The sequence below is a fragment of the Eumetopias jubatus genome, unplaced genomic scaffold, assembly GCF_037043125.1.
Source record: "Eumetopias jubatus isolate StellerSeaLion01/CBP00866 unplaced genomic scaffold, mEumJub1_p1.0 scaffold_11, whole genome shotgun sequence".
In the NCBI taxonomy this organism is placed as follows: Eukaryota; Metazoa; Chordata; class Mammalia; order Carnivora; family Otariidae; genus Eumetopias; species Eumetopias jubatus.
This window is the reverse complement of record NW_028274817.1, coordinates 123,112,346-123,126,225: the sequence shown is the minus strand read 5'-3', so window position 1 is coordinate 123,126,225 and position 13,880 is coordinate 123,112,346. Positions and strand designations below refer to the sequence as shown.

Below are 13,880 nucleotides of genomic sequence, written 5' to 3'. Positions count from 1 at the left end.
CAAAGGATGCATGACTCTCCAGGAGCTGCCTCTGGTTTTATTTGTAACTGAAGTCAGAAGAGACTTTGTCTTTCCTACACACAACTGGAGTCTTGCTGGTGAGAAATGTCGACTCATTTTTTTTTTTTTTTGTTCCTTATCAAGTGATTCTTAGCACCTGGATTTAACAAATACCTTAACCAGTGAAACGCTATCCAAAGCTTTTAGAAAATCGAATCATGTAGCAGTCAGTGAATGGCCACTGGGTCGTGCAGCAGAAACATCCCTAATATCCCTCGAGACGGGAGTTTAAGGGAGCTTCAGAAAAAGCTTCATCTCCTAAAATCTTTGCTGGCAGTTTGTAATCAAATGGCTCTTTCAGAGATAGTCTCTTACTGTCTTTGACAAACTGTTTCTCATAATTTCCCCCCCAATGATGGAAACTATAAATGCTCATTATTGATCTTCTTATTGAAAAATGGCATTATACATGTCACTTTTGAGGCTTGAATAAATCAAGAGAAAAGCAGGGACAGAATTCAAATTATAAAAAACTGAAGACAGCTGATTGGTTTTTAATGGATTCATACTGTTTTTCAGTCTTTGGTCCTATGTGGTTTCTAATCCTTTGTGGAACTAAGGGTTAATTCTCAGCTCTGTCCAGGAACACATAAAGAATGGGACAATGGGCTTTAACACCCATTTCAACAACAAATAATGCAGCGAGGTGGGGGAGAGAACGTTTGGAAGGTGGCCTCATGGAGTCCCCGAATCAGTCCATTTAGTGATAAATGTCAACATCAGTTCTTATACTGACTCTCCAGAGGGAAATTACTGAGTGAGTCACTGTGAATAGACATTAAATACTAGCCTTTCTTGGGCTTTTTTTTTTTTTCCCCTTAGTGTTCATACCAAGACAAGGTTAGTGAGTTTTCGTGATTCTATTCTAATTGTGCTGCAAAAAGACTTAGGTTTTTGAAATAGTCTTTAGGTCAGGTAAAAACTGATGAATGTTCTGGCGAATAATGAAATCTGTAACAAGGCTAAAAAAATTGATCTGTGGTGATTATTAGACAAAACGAACACACGGATGGGACAAGAGAAGTTTCTTCATTCCTCTGTATTCAAACGTACCCTTTAAGTGAGAGTTTAATAAGGTCCATTAGTGTTATGTTTATAGACGCCAGGCCATGTATGAATCATACATGCCTGAGAAGAATTTCCCACTTAAAGCTTGTGTTTACACCTGCAGACTTTATTCTTTAAATTATGCCTAAAATGGATTTTACTAAAATGGGTCTCACCAGGGAATGTTATTTAAAAAAAAAAAAAAAAGGAGGAAGGAGAGTATTGGCAGAGTAGGAATAACAGAGGTTATGGGAGAGTGTCTTATCCATCGCACCCTAGTCTGGAGAAATTCCTTTGTCATCAATATGTTTAGCTTCAAAAGAATCGTACAGACTTAAATTTCAAAGAGTTTTTTTTTTTTTTGGTTTGTTTTTTTTTATGCATCTACCAATTCTAAATCTCTTTCAAGGGAGTTGGCAGACAGAGGCAATTTTCCAGGCGATCACTTGGCATTTCCCACTTTCATCTGAAGGACGGAATAAAAATACTTGGAATCTATTATGTCATGCTCAAGTGGGTGATCAAAGACCTCTCCCTGGAAATTCCAGTTCTTCTCTTTTATTTCTTCTCACTTTGGGAATTTCAAACCCAATGGATATATTAAGGCACATTATTGGAAATAAACAGATTAAAAGCATTGGCGTTTGGGGGGAGGAGTCAGGAAGGAGGCAGACATGAAGGGGAGTCTGTGCGGTTGCGCCTCGGAGAAGGGGAACCGGGATAAGGCAAAGCCCAGTCTGTGGGAAGGAGCTTCCATCCCTGTGTGGGCTGGAGCTGGGTCTCCGGAGAGGTGGCTGTCGGAACACAGGGCTGTTCTGTGCGGGGCTGGCTGCCAGGTTCCCCGAGGAAGGTGCAAAGTAGTCTGGCTATCACAGAGGGGCGGTCACCAATGGGGCTTTTTATGAGTTGGGTAGGTTCAGTAAATAAAAGCTAACCAAATCTTGTCTTTCGGGGTGCGGGGGCTTGTTTAGTCATGGGAGATGTGGGACGACCATTCCTAGTCATAAAGTAAGATAACATCGAACAGACCAGATTACGAAAACAATGGATCTTGCAACGCGGATCCGTGGTTAACAACAGGCATATCCTTCATACGATATATCGTTAATGAATACTTCAGGGAAACATGTGTCTTCTTTGATAGAAATTCTGATGAGGGCTCTCAGATGGTCAGTTAAAACCCAGCTGTCTAAAACTTAATTTTCCTTGAGTCCTGTTTATGGGAGTTTTGAAGAAAAGTCATGTTGGCTGCTGAAAAGAGAAGGCAAGTTTTTCCTCCAGGTCCTGGTACTTTTCTAAATATATCACATGGAGGGAATTTTTTTTTTTTTCAGGCCTAGACAGAGTTTTGATGGGTCAGTTCCTGGTATCTCTTCATCATGAAAACAGTCTCAAAACTCAAATGAGAATTCTGTTTCTGAAACACATGCTTTGTGTCCAGAAGTTTGTTACACACTTTATATATAATCTCATGTATTGATTTCACTTTCCAACTGATCCTGCCTGGTATGGATTATTTGTTGTGTTTACAGGAAAGGAATCCCAATGATTTAAAGTTTCTCAACTTCCAGGAAAGGGGTTGAGAATCTCAACACTGTCTATCTTCTTCAAAAGCCAAAGCTCTTTCTGCTTATCTGCCTAAGATGGATTCAGAAGGAGATGCTCAATGAGCACACAGAATAATGGCCATATGTTTTTCTTCCTGTCTTCCTGTCGACACAAACACAGGATTAGGTTTCAGTGATGGTGGCAGACAAACACGCAGTCTGAAGTCCGAGTTCTCCAACTTGAACACACAACGGAATCACCCCCATCCTGGGTCCACAAGGCTTCTCTGTAAAGAGACAGATAATGAGAATTTCCAGTCTCGGGGTCCATACAGCCTCGTCATCACTATTCAATGCTGCCGCCGTCATGTTCGAGCCGCCGCAGGTAACATGACCTCAGTGCGCATGGTTGTGTCCCAATAAAACCATACTCACCTTCACTGAATTTCGTTTAGCTCCCAGGTGTTGCAAAGACGACACCTTCTTTGGAGTCTTTGTTTGTTTCCTAACCATTTAAAAATGTGAAGAGGGCTCTTAGTTGGTGGCAATAAAAAGGCAGATGGTGGGTCACGTCCGGCACGCTGGGCTTTGTTTGCAGATCCAAACCCAGAGGGTCTGTTAAGACACAGAAGCTGGTTTCCCCTCCCCGGTTTCTCGTTCTGTAGGATGCAGGGTCTTGCTGAGAACCGCACGTCTAACAAGTTCTGTTGTGGACTCCACAGTTGGAGGAACAGTCCTCCAGATGGTGGACGGAGATTAAGTCAAAAGTGAGTACTGTAATGTACTCCAAGTCTGGCCCAAAGGAGCGCCGTTGTTTCTGTGGTTATTTTCCTAGAAGCTTGCCTTTGATGGAATGAGTTGCCAACATTTGAAAATCGGTATTATTTGCAGAAAAAAGAAATCAAAGCTTTTCACTGTTCTTCAACACTGTGGAACACCTACATTGATACAGAATACTCCACCTTATGTTTTAAAAACACCGAACTTGTGTGATGCATGGAGCTATACGCCATATGTACAAATATGGGGGATAAACCACATATATATGAACACACACACACATATCTATGATAAATATATATTGACATGCGCATTGCTGCTTGTTTTCTACATACAAAAAGGACATTGCCAAGGTCCCACTGAAGCCTAAGGTTGATGCCTAAGAACATGGCCAACAAGTAAGAAAGACAATTGAATACTAGACCTGTCACACCCTAAATTAGATGGCCTCTTGTCTATATATTAAACCTCTCTCCTCTCAAGCACAAAGCAAAACACATATTTTCAGCAGCAACTGCTATATAAGCTTATATAAAAAGTTTCCCTCCCTCCTCGTGTGTGTGCTCAATGAAATATAGAGCAGCAGATTATTTTCTAGAAAGACATATCAAATTTTATAAATTTTGCTTCACTGATAGTCTCATGGTTTAAAAAAAAATGCAGCAATAGCTTTTCTAAAAAATGCTTTCCTTTGCAAATCTACCATAATTTGTTTTATTCCCCAATGCATAATTGCATACCAATCAATTTTGATTCTCTGTTCTTCAACAGGCAATATTTGTTTAAATATCTTTGATTTGGTTCTTCAAAGAACAAGCGATGTGTTGAATAGGAGAATCAAAATCACTGTTTTTGATGAAGATCAACCATGCTCTTTTGGATTGCCACTGGAGACAGGTTCAAATGGTAGATGTCAAAGTCATTCCAGAGACTCATTAGTTTCAGCGCTGCTAGGAAAAAAGAAGTTGCAGAAATCAGGTGTTTAAAATGGTACTACAAGTGTCTAGAAAATCAGCATGATTCACAATTATTTTCATCTATATGATGTGATAAAAGTGCACCCAACATACACTGCTTTATAAGATAGAGAGATTAATCATGCTGATATTTCTATACATAGACACAGACACAGACACAGACACACACACACACACACACACACACACACACATACACATTACACATATATAAAACATGCCTATCAAGGGGCACCTGGGTGGCTCAGTCGGCTAAGTGTCTGCCTTCGGCTCAGGTCATGATCTCAGGGTCTTGGGATTGAGTCCCGTGTCGGGCTCCCTGCTCAGTGGGGAGCCTGCTTCTCCCTCTGCCCTTCACCCTGCCCATGCTCTCTCTCTCTCAAATAAATAAATAAAATTAAAAAAAAAACTATGCCTATCAGGATTTATATAGATTGCAAAAAAACATAATCCGTAGAAGTATCTATATTCTATATTCAGAGGTGTTCAGCAAGTTATGCAGGGTTGTATTTTTCCTCTTTATGACGTAATTATGTGTGTGCGTGCATGCATGCATGCACTGTTTCTCTGCAACCGTGAGCGTTGGTTTCAGGAAGCGGCAGTGGGATGCTCACCTCTCCACCCCCAGCAGTTATGAGGCGCTGAGCTCCTTGAAAACTCAGTGAATGAACACTGATGTTGCAGAGGAGGCAGAACTAGAAGTTACCCAGCGACCATGTGCAACAAATGAACCGAAACTTGCAACAAAGCCTCTTAATCCTGACAGTCTGTCACTTTGATCAGAAAAGAAAGGGGGGGGGGAATCATCTATATAAATATCCTGAATCTTTAAACTGAAGATCATCATCCGGAAAAACACCGAAAATGTGAACCAAAACGCCGTAAACTTTCCAGCGTAATTTATATGTCTATTTAATATGAACATTTTAATTTGTCCCAAACTTTTTTCATGTTTGAGCAGCTTTTCCCCGTTTCAAGTAGAGCACTTATTTAGACCACATTCTTGGAGGTCCATTTCTTTATGGAGTTGACAGATCAAAAGACATACTCCAGCTTGTCATGGTCCTTAAAAGAGCAGGATACTACTTTGACGAGACGCCAAAGAAGGTAAATGGGACTGACAGTGTTAACATTTAAAATAAAGGGAATTTAAAAAACAGGAAATGAAATGAAATAAAATAAAATAAAATAAAATAAAATAAAATAAAATGAAATAGGGGATGGAGGGCAGACAGTGAAAGATAGGATTACTTGATTACTTTCTACTGGTTTAGTTAAGAACACCGTCCACCGGTTTCCATGATTCAATGTTAATTTCTCATTTATCTCATCTTTGGAGGAATTTCTCTTTGTCTACGTGTGGAGACTACAAGTTCTCCCTTTGGTTTTCAGGGCAGTAGATGTTCTTGGGGTACAGAGGCAAATTATTTGCAATGGATTCTTGGTAGGTAACATATTATACTGATGGTTCAGAAGTGGTGAAAACAAAAATTTTTTTAATTCAAATAAACTGAGGTGGAGAAAATCACACTTAAATTCACACTAGGTAATACAGAACAATGCCATATTTTTGGAGGACAAAAGCACTGTCTTGAAAAGGAAACTAAACTTTTGCTTTAGACACGTGAATACTGAAAATAACCACGTTGGCTTTCACGCCAGCCTCAGCAAGCAGAGGCCAGATATTTCAGTGTATTATAAGCCCAAGGCCCTCCCAGGCAATGCTGTGGTGCTGTTTTCCTTCTTGGTGCATCTAAACATGCTGCCCAATTTTCACGTTATGTGCGGATCTACACTTAAGAACAATTTTCACATTACTCGCGGATCTACACTTAAGAGTTCCACCAGCTCCCTGAATGTTGCCAGTTTGGATGAGTATCACATGAAAATAAGCACAACGTTCAATTCAGCATGCAAATCGCCACCTCGGTTACTTGACCCTGAGACAGCAAGAACAAAGCCAGTGGCTCGGCAGAATTTATTACATTTAAACTCATTATATTGTCTTCACATTTAATTTTCTTTTGCCAAGAACAGAGACCAGGGAAGCAGACCAGAGAATGACACTGAACCTTTGGAAAATATTGACACTTCTTTTATAGCCTAGGGCATGGTTAATTCTCATAAATGTATCTCATGTTCCTAAAACAAAAAGATTCTTTGTGGCTAGAAAATTCAGTCCACATCTCATGACACATCTTTATTTAGTTGTATTGTTCAAAAGTTAGTGTCTGCTTCTTTTACTTCTTACTATCGAACACTTTGAACTCCTCAATTTTCCCTCAACTAAAATTGCTGATATACAAATTTCTCCCTTCAGTCTATCAGTTGTTTGGTATACTTTGACACTATATTGGGTTGCTTATGTTTTTATAATGGACAAACCTTCTTATTCTGTTATTTTTTTTAACCTAGAATATATAGCATCTTTCTTCATCCCTTTATCATAAATTATGCAATCTAAATTTTATATAGTTGGACAATAAAATTGCTATTTCAAAGCAAAACTTCTTAGGAAGGATGTAAAAAGAACTAAACAAAAAGTAAACAAACAAAACAGACAAACTGGACTCTGTCAAAGTAAAAATCTCTTGCTCATCAAAGGATAGCATTCACAAGCTAAAGAAAGCCATGGGCTGCACGGATATTTTTGCAATACATATACATAATGAAAGACCTGGATCCAGAATAAAAAATTAAAAAAAAAAAAGTTTTAAAGAAGAATAATGAAAAGCAACCCATTAAGAAGGGGCAAAAGTCTTAGACACTTCAGTACAGAAAGTACACAAATGGCCAATAATTACATGAAAAGGTACTTAACAAGATTAGTCATATAGATATGCAAATTAAAACCCCTGAAAGATGACCCTTCCCACCCACTGGAAACCCTGAAATTAAAAAGAATGACAATCACATGTTGGTACTTCATATACTGCTGGTGAAAGTATGAAATGGTTCGTCTGCTTTGGGAAACTAGATATTTTCTTATAAACTCTTATAAACTGCTTTCTTATAAAATCATACTGAGCCATACTTGTATACTTACTATTTACCAAAGAGAAATAATCTCTCTTTTGGTCCATAAAAAGACTTGGGCAAGAATATTCATAGAAAGTTTATAATAACCAAAGTCTATAAATAATCAAAATGCCCATTAGTAGAAGGAGTGAACTGTGGTCTATTTATGAAATGGAGCATTACTCAGCATTGAAAAATAGCAGAAGACCGACATGTGAAATAATATAGAGGACTAGATACCATATCGTTGGATGTATATGAAGTTCAAGAAAAGGGAAAACATAATCTATGATTGAAATGAGAAAACTGGTTGTAACAGATGGTGGAGGCTGATTGGCAGAAAGAGAGCTTGTTTAGGGTACTGAAAATGTCCTCCATCTAAATTAGGAAGTTGGTTTCATGAGTATATATATTTATCAAAGTTCATTACACACTTAAGATCTGTGCATTTCACAGTACGTAATTTAAATATTTTTAGACATTTAAAAGTATATAAAATGTAGGGATAGCATATAGAAGTCCATTTGCAGAAAATAAACTGATTTCTCAAATGCATGAAAGCTCATCACCTCACTCAAGTTATTAGAGATCTATTTGAAGAATAAAGAGCAAGATCTAATCATATTCCATTTCAAAATCTCTTAGGTAATTAAAAGGCTGGAAAGATAAGAAAAAGACAAGATCTTCATTATCACCATTCTTATTTGACATCATTTTGTACATTTTATCATAAAACAATTAAACAAGAAAAGGAAGTAATACATATTATTATCAGATATGACATTAACTGATGTTACATATAAGTAAAATCATTATCCACTTAGAAGAACTAAGACAAAAAAATGTCAGCATTAAAAAAGAGTTCAGTAAATGGTCACTTAGAAGAAAAATAATTTTTTAAAAGCTTTCTATAAATAAGTAGTTTTAAAATATGAGGAAAACAATATTTTGCCTATAGCAGCAAGGCCAGAAAATAGTTTAAAATAAACTCACCAGACTGTAATTACACATGTAAAAGTAAAAATAGAAAATCTTAATATTTTTTAAAGATTTTATTTATTTATTTGAGAGAGTGAGAGAAGAGAGTCTGAGTTGGGGTCGGAGCAGAGGGAGGACAAGCAGACTCCAGGCTGAGTGCAGAGCCCAATGTGGGGCTCGAGCCCACGACCCTGAGATACTGACTCAAACAGAAAAATCAAGAGCCAGATGCTCAACTGACTGAGCCACCCAGATGCCCCAAAAATCTTACTTAATATTAAAGAAGGAAAGCAGAAAAATGACAAATATATCATTTATCCCTCAAAGGAATGTATTCATTTAATTCAGTTCTAACGAAAAATCTCATTTTATACAAATTTGACAAAATTATTTTAAGTTTATAGGGAAGAGTAAGTTGACCAAAATTTTCTTTTTTAGAAGATAATTCTAATTTAGAATTCAGAAGAATTGAAAACTTCTTATGAAGCTACAGCCACATTAAAATGAAATGTTACCAGTTCAGGAATAGATATGTCAACAATGATGGGTAAGACCACAGAAACAGACTTGACTGTTTAGTACATAACATTTCTTATGCATCATGTTAGCAATTTAAATTCACAGAAGAACAGATCCTTCAGTTAAATATGCTGGAATAATTGGTTAACAATTCCAAAATAATTACAAGTAGGTCTCTTCTCATGCTGCAAGGAAACGAACTGCAACATATAACTTGTTTTACCAGAACCTAGGACGTTATAAAATTTAAGATATGTATCATGCAATACAAATGCAATACATATGTTTATATATATATATATATATATACATACACACACATGTATATATATACTTTGCCTGCTAGCACAGAAATTACTATGCTTCAAAGGAAAGTTACAGAATCCAAACTCTATCATCCATGCTCCATAATGTCCATTACAAAATTTAAAAAAACAAAAACAAAAACTTGATGGTTCAGGAGAAACAGGAAAATCCACTTCATAACCACAAGAAAAAACAGTCAATAGAAACAGACACTGAGTGAACCCACATGCTGAAAGTGTCAGGCAATGACTTTAAAACAGCTTATATAATTATGTTCAAGGATATATTTATGTATTTGTAATTTTTTAAAAAAGATCTTATTTACTTATTTGAGAGCAAGAGAGAGAGAGCACAAGCTGCAGGGAGGAGCAGAGGGAGGAGAAGCAGGCTCTCCGCTGAGCAGGGAGCTGGACTTGGGGCTCGATCCCAGCATGCTGAGATCCTGACCTGAGCCAAAGGCAGACACTTAACGGGCTGAGCCACCCAGGCTCCCCTGTGTTCAAGGATTTAAAGGAAAAAGATGGTTGTAAAGAGTGAACAGTTGTGAATTCCCGTCAGAACAGTGTCAATTATAAAAAAGAGCCTAACAGAAATTTAAGGACTATAATGCACCATCTATGAAAGTAAATTTCCCTTGTTGATTTAAGGAAAGACTGGTGATGGCTGAAGAACTTAACGGAGATAATTAGAAATTACCTAATCTTAAGAACTGAGAGGGAGAAAGAATGAAAGTAATGAACAGAGTCTCACTGACCTTAGAGAAAGTCCCACATATGTAGATTTGGAATCACAGGAAGAGAGCTGAAAATAGTGGTGCAGGAAAAGGGAGTTATTTGAAGGAACAATGGCCAAAAAAATCATAAAATTATTTAAGCATATCAAATGTACCCTATGCTCAAATATAGTTTTCTTTGTATTTATCTTGTTTAGGGTTAACAAACTTAGCCTAAGTGAGATATCCACACACACACAAAAATGCTTAGACACAATCAAAATGCTGAAAAGAAAACACAAAAACAAAAGGGAAAAAAAAGATAATCTTGAGAGTGGGCAAATTGGAAAGACATTTTATCTTGGACCACAATGACAAGAATGTTTACTGCACTTTCAACATGCTGGCAAACAATGATGTAGCTTTTTAGGTGCAGAAAGAAAAGAAGTTGTCTCCCCTAATTCTATGTCTAGTGAAAATATCCTTCAAAAATGAAAGAGATTTCTTTTTTAAAGATTTTGTTTATTTATTTGACAGAGAGAGACACAGCAAGAGAGGGAACACAAGCAGGGGGAGTGGGAGAGGGAGAAGCAGGCTCTCTCCTAATTCTATGTCTAGTGAAAATATCCTTCAAAAATGAAAGAGATTTTTTTTAAACATTTTATTTATTTTTTTGACAGAGAGAGACACAGCGAGACAGGGAACACGAGCAGGGGGAGTGGGAGAGGGAGAAGCAGGCTCCCCGTGGAGCAGGGAGCCTGACGTGGGGCCCGATCCCAGGATCCTGAGATCATGACCTGAGCCGAAGGCAGACGCTTAATGACTGAGCCACCCAGGCGCCCCAAAAAGAAAGAGACGTTTAAATGAAAGAAAGCTGAGAACATTTTCACCAGAGTTTCTGTACTAAAAAACAAAATATCCAGTGGATATTCATCAAGCTGAAGAGAAATGACACGAGATGGAAACTTGAAATTTTTTTTAAAACAGCAGACATGGCTATGGGATCAACTGTGTCTGTCCAACTCCCAAATTCATATACTGAAGTCCAAAGGACCTCAGTACTCTGTATTAGGAGATAAGGTTTTTAAAGATGTAAAGGAGGTAAAATAAAATGAGATCACTAGGGTGGGTCCTGATCCCATAGGACTGGGGTCCTTGTAAGAAGAGGGGAGGAGACCACAGACATGCATACACAGAGGGACGACCATGTGAGAACACAGGGAGAAAATGGGGTCTACACTCCAGGGACAGAGGCCTCAAGAGAAACCAGCCCTGCCCATGCCTGGAGCTTAGACTCCCAGCCTCCAGCACTGTGAGAAATCAATGGGTGTTAAGCTCCCCAGTCTGGGGTCTTCTGTTATGGCAGCCCAAGTGAATCAGACAACTGTTGATACATTAAACAACATGTCTGAATCTCAAAATCACTATGTTAAGCAAAGAGCCATAAACAAATACACCCTAGGTTTCCACTACATGAATGTGAATTTCAAGAATGGGCAAAATTAATCAATGGTGAAAACAGACACTCTGCAGATAAGGCATGAGGACAGACCGAAAATGGGATAATAGGAATACACTATACCTCGATGTCACTTGTGGTTACTCAGGGTTATATGATTTCCAAAACTCACAGAGCTGAAAACTTCTGATCTCTTATATAGCTTGATTAAAAAAAAAAAAATCAAGAAGAGAACACAGGACAAACTCTTTAACTGGAATGCTAACATTAACACTCTTTTTCAAGGACACAGATGACAGCCATTGGGGTACCAATAATGCAAAACATAAGGATATTTGGAAAACCCACCTTCCATCAAATCTGCACCCCCATAATCTTTGAGGTCCCTTAGAGCAGGCCTTCTCCTCACTAAGCATGCAAGCACGTTTGGCTCCCGTGAATTAAAAAAACCAATGCAACAGACAACAATAACAGCAAATGAAATCCACTAATTCATAAACAATCTTAAATTTTAACCCTGAAGAGAAACTTCTAAATCCTATTTGCACGCCAAATTCCTATAACTATTGTAAAGAAATCCTTCAGAATCAATAGCATTTGTGAAATACCACCATCGTAGTTCACTTGACTCCATCCATGGGAAATCATGTGTCTGCATCAAAAAAGGCTACACAAAATGTTTTCTCCCTAACGTCTCTTGCACTTGCAAATTTTCTCATGCTTTGCCCCAAAACAGTAAATCTAAGAGATAAAATTTGCCCCCATTAGTTGGTGACACAAGACTCAGATTTAGCACTAGACATTTCAGTCATTTACTTATTCATTTATGAATTCATTTACTCATTCTCTTCCCTAGTTGACTGGTCAGTGGCCAATAAATTGAGTGCCATTTTGGGTCAATCACTGTGTTAGGCTCAAGTTGATGAAAAAATGCAAAATTCCTTGCCCTAAATTGAGCTTGCATTTTAGTTAGAAGCCAAAAAAAAAAAAAAAAGAAAGAAAGAAAAAAGTAAAATGAAGACAATTTTCAAAAGTAACTAAGCAAAATATATTGTATATTACATAGTGATATACAGGAAATATTGAATGGGGTGGGAAGGTGTTGCAATTTTAGATACGGTTACAAGGAAAGAGCTAAACTTACACCTGATTATTATTTGGCAAACACTATTCTAAGCACCTTTATAAATATCAATAAATTTGCTTCTCACAGAACCATATGAAAAGGACACAGTGCCAAGACTGTCCCATGACCTTAACCATACACCAAGTATGAACTGCAAAAGCAGCATCCTAAAATACAGGAGTTGGTCACTGTCACTGACGTTTACCATTCCTCTGCACACTATTGCCTTCACGAGCACAACTCACATGGGGGTTCCCGCTGACATGGGACCTTCTGTCCATATTTGAATTCAGGGTATCTGCCATTGCAAAAGGGAAACTCAAGTTATTCTTGATGCTACTTAGAAAGATGCTGATCAAAACCGGGGTGCCCACTTTTGTAGGATGCGTGAGCAGCCAGCCACAATGGGCAGCTGGGCGGCCCTGGTGCACGGCAGCCAACAAAACACCCTAGGTCTTCTGTGTGGCCCAGCCTGCTGCCCATCATCCCATTCAGTCTGGCAGGTACACAGAGCCTATATTCTTCAGCACCACCTAGTCAGGCATACTGGCCTTCAGTTTAAGGTATAAGCTTCTCTTCCTATTACCGTAGAAAACATTTTTTTCCCCATCTTCCATTTCCATATTCCCTCTTTTGTTTATAAGGTCACTTGGTTCATCCTGATTTTACTACTGGTGAAATAGACAACTACAGAACTCAAGGGACCCTGTACCTTGTCACACAGCTGTAGAACGTAGATATGGGACACAGTCCCGTTTCCTCCGACCCCACATCCCACCCTCGCTCTCCTATACACCACGCCTCTGACACAGTCAAAAAGCATGATGTCCTGGTTTCACTGCCCATTGAAGGTCTTTGTCTTGCTCCCCCCTCACATCACACTGTGCCAATTTTGGGTTGACCCTTAAGCTCTATTCCTCATGGGCTGATCTCACAGTCCCCCAAAAGAATGTTCGCCTGACAGACGAGACAACCCCCTGGTTTCCCGAAGATCTCCAGCTGTTTCACTGGGGTGCTTTGCAGAGGTGAGCAATGCGCACAGAGTGCCGTGGACATGCTTGCATTTTTTCCCCTCACTTCTAATGCTGCACTTCTTAATGCGCCTTTGAATGCTGCAAGCCCTGCTCTGATATCCACAGGGGACTGAACAATCTGGGAACTCCCCGCATGGGTCCCACGAGACCCTCTCAAGGTAAGATAGGAACGTGCCCTCGGAGATCTGCTCCCCGAAACAGCCTAGCCAGGGCACTAGGGAAGATCACCAAAAGTTTAAACATGCATTGAATCCTCCCAACACCCAGGGTCAACACATCTCCAGAGGAATATTCTCCAGTTCATCACAGCGCACAAG

The 13,880-nt window shown here is 38.8% G+C and overlaps 1 protein-coding gene across 1 annotated transcript in view; it reads right to left on the bottom strand.

Moving 5' to 3' along the window:
• Window positions 1-4,108: 4,108 nt before the first annotated feature.
• The window catches only part of PUDP (pseudouridine 5'-phosphatase), a 368,457-nt gene continuing 358,685 nt past the window's right edge, over window positions 4,109-13,880 (bottom strand). Inside the window, exon 7 of the transcript XR_015769493.1 lies at window positions 4,109-4,381. The gene's annotated coding sequence lies outside the window, so the exon portion shown is untranslated. The remainder of the gene's footprint in view (window positions 4,382-13,880) is intronic.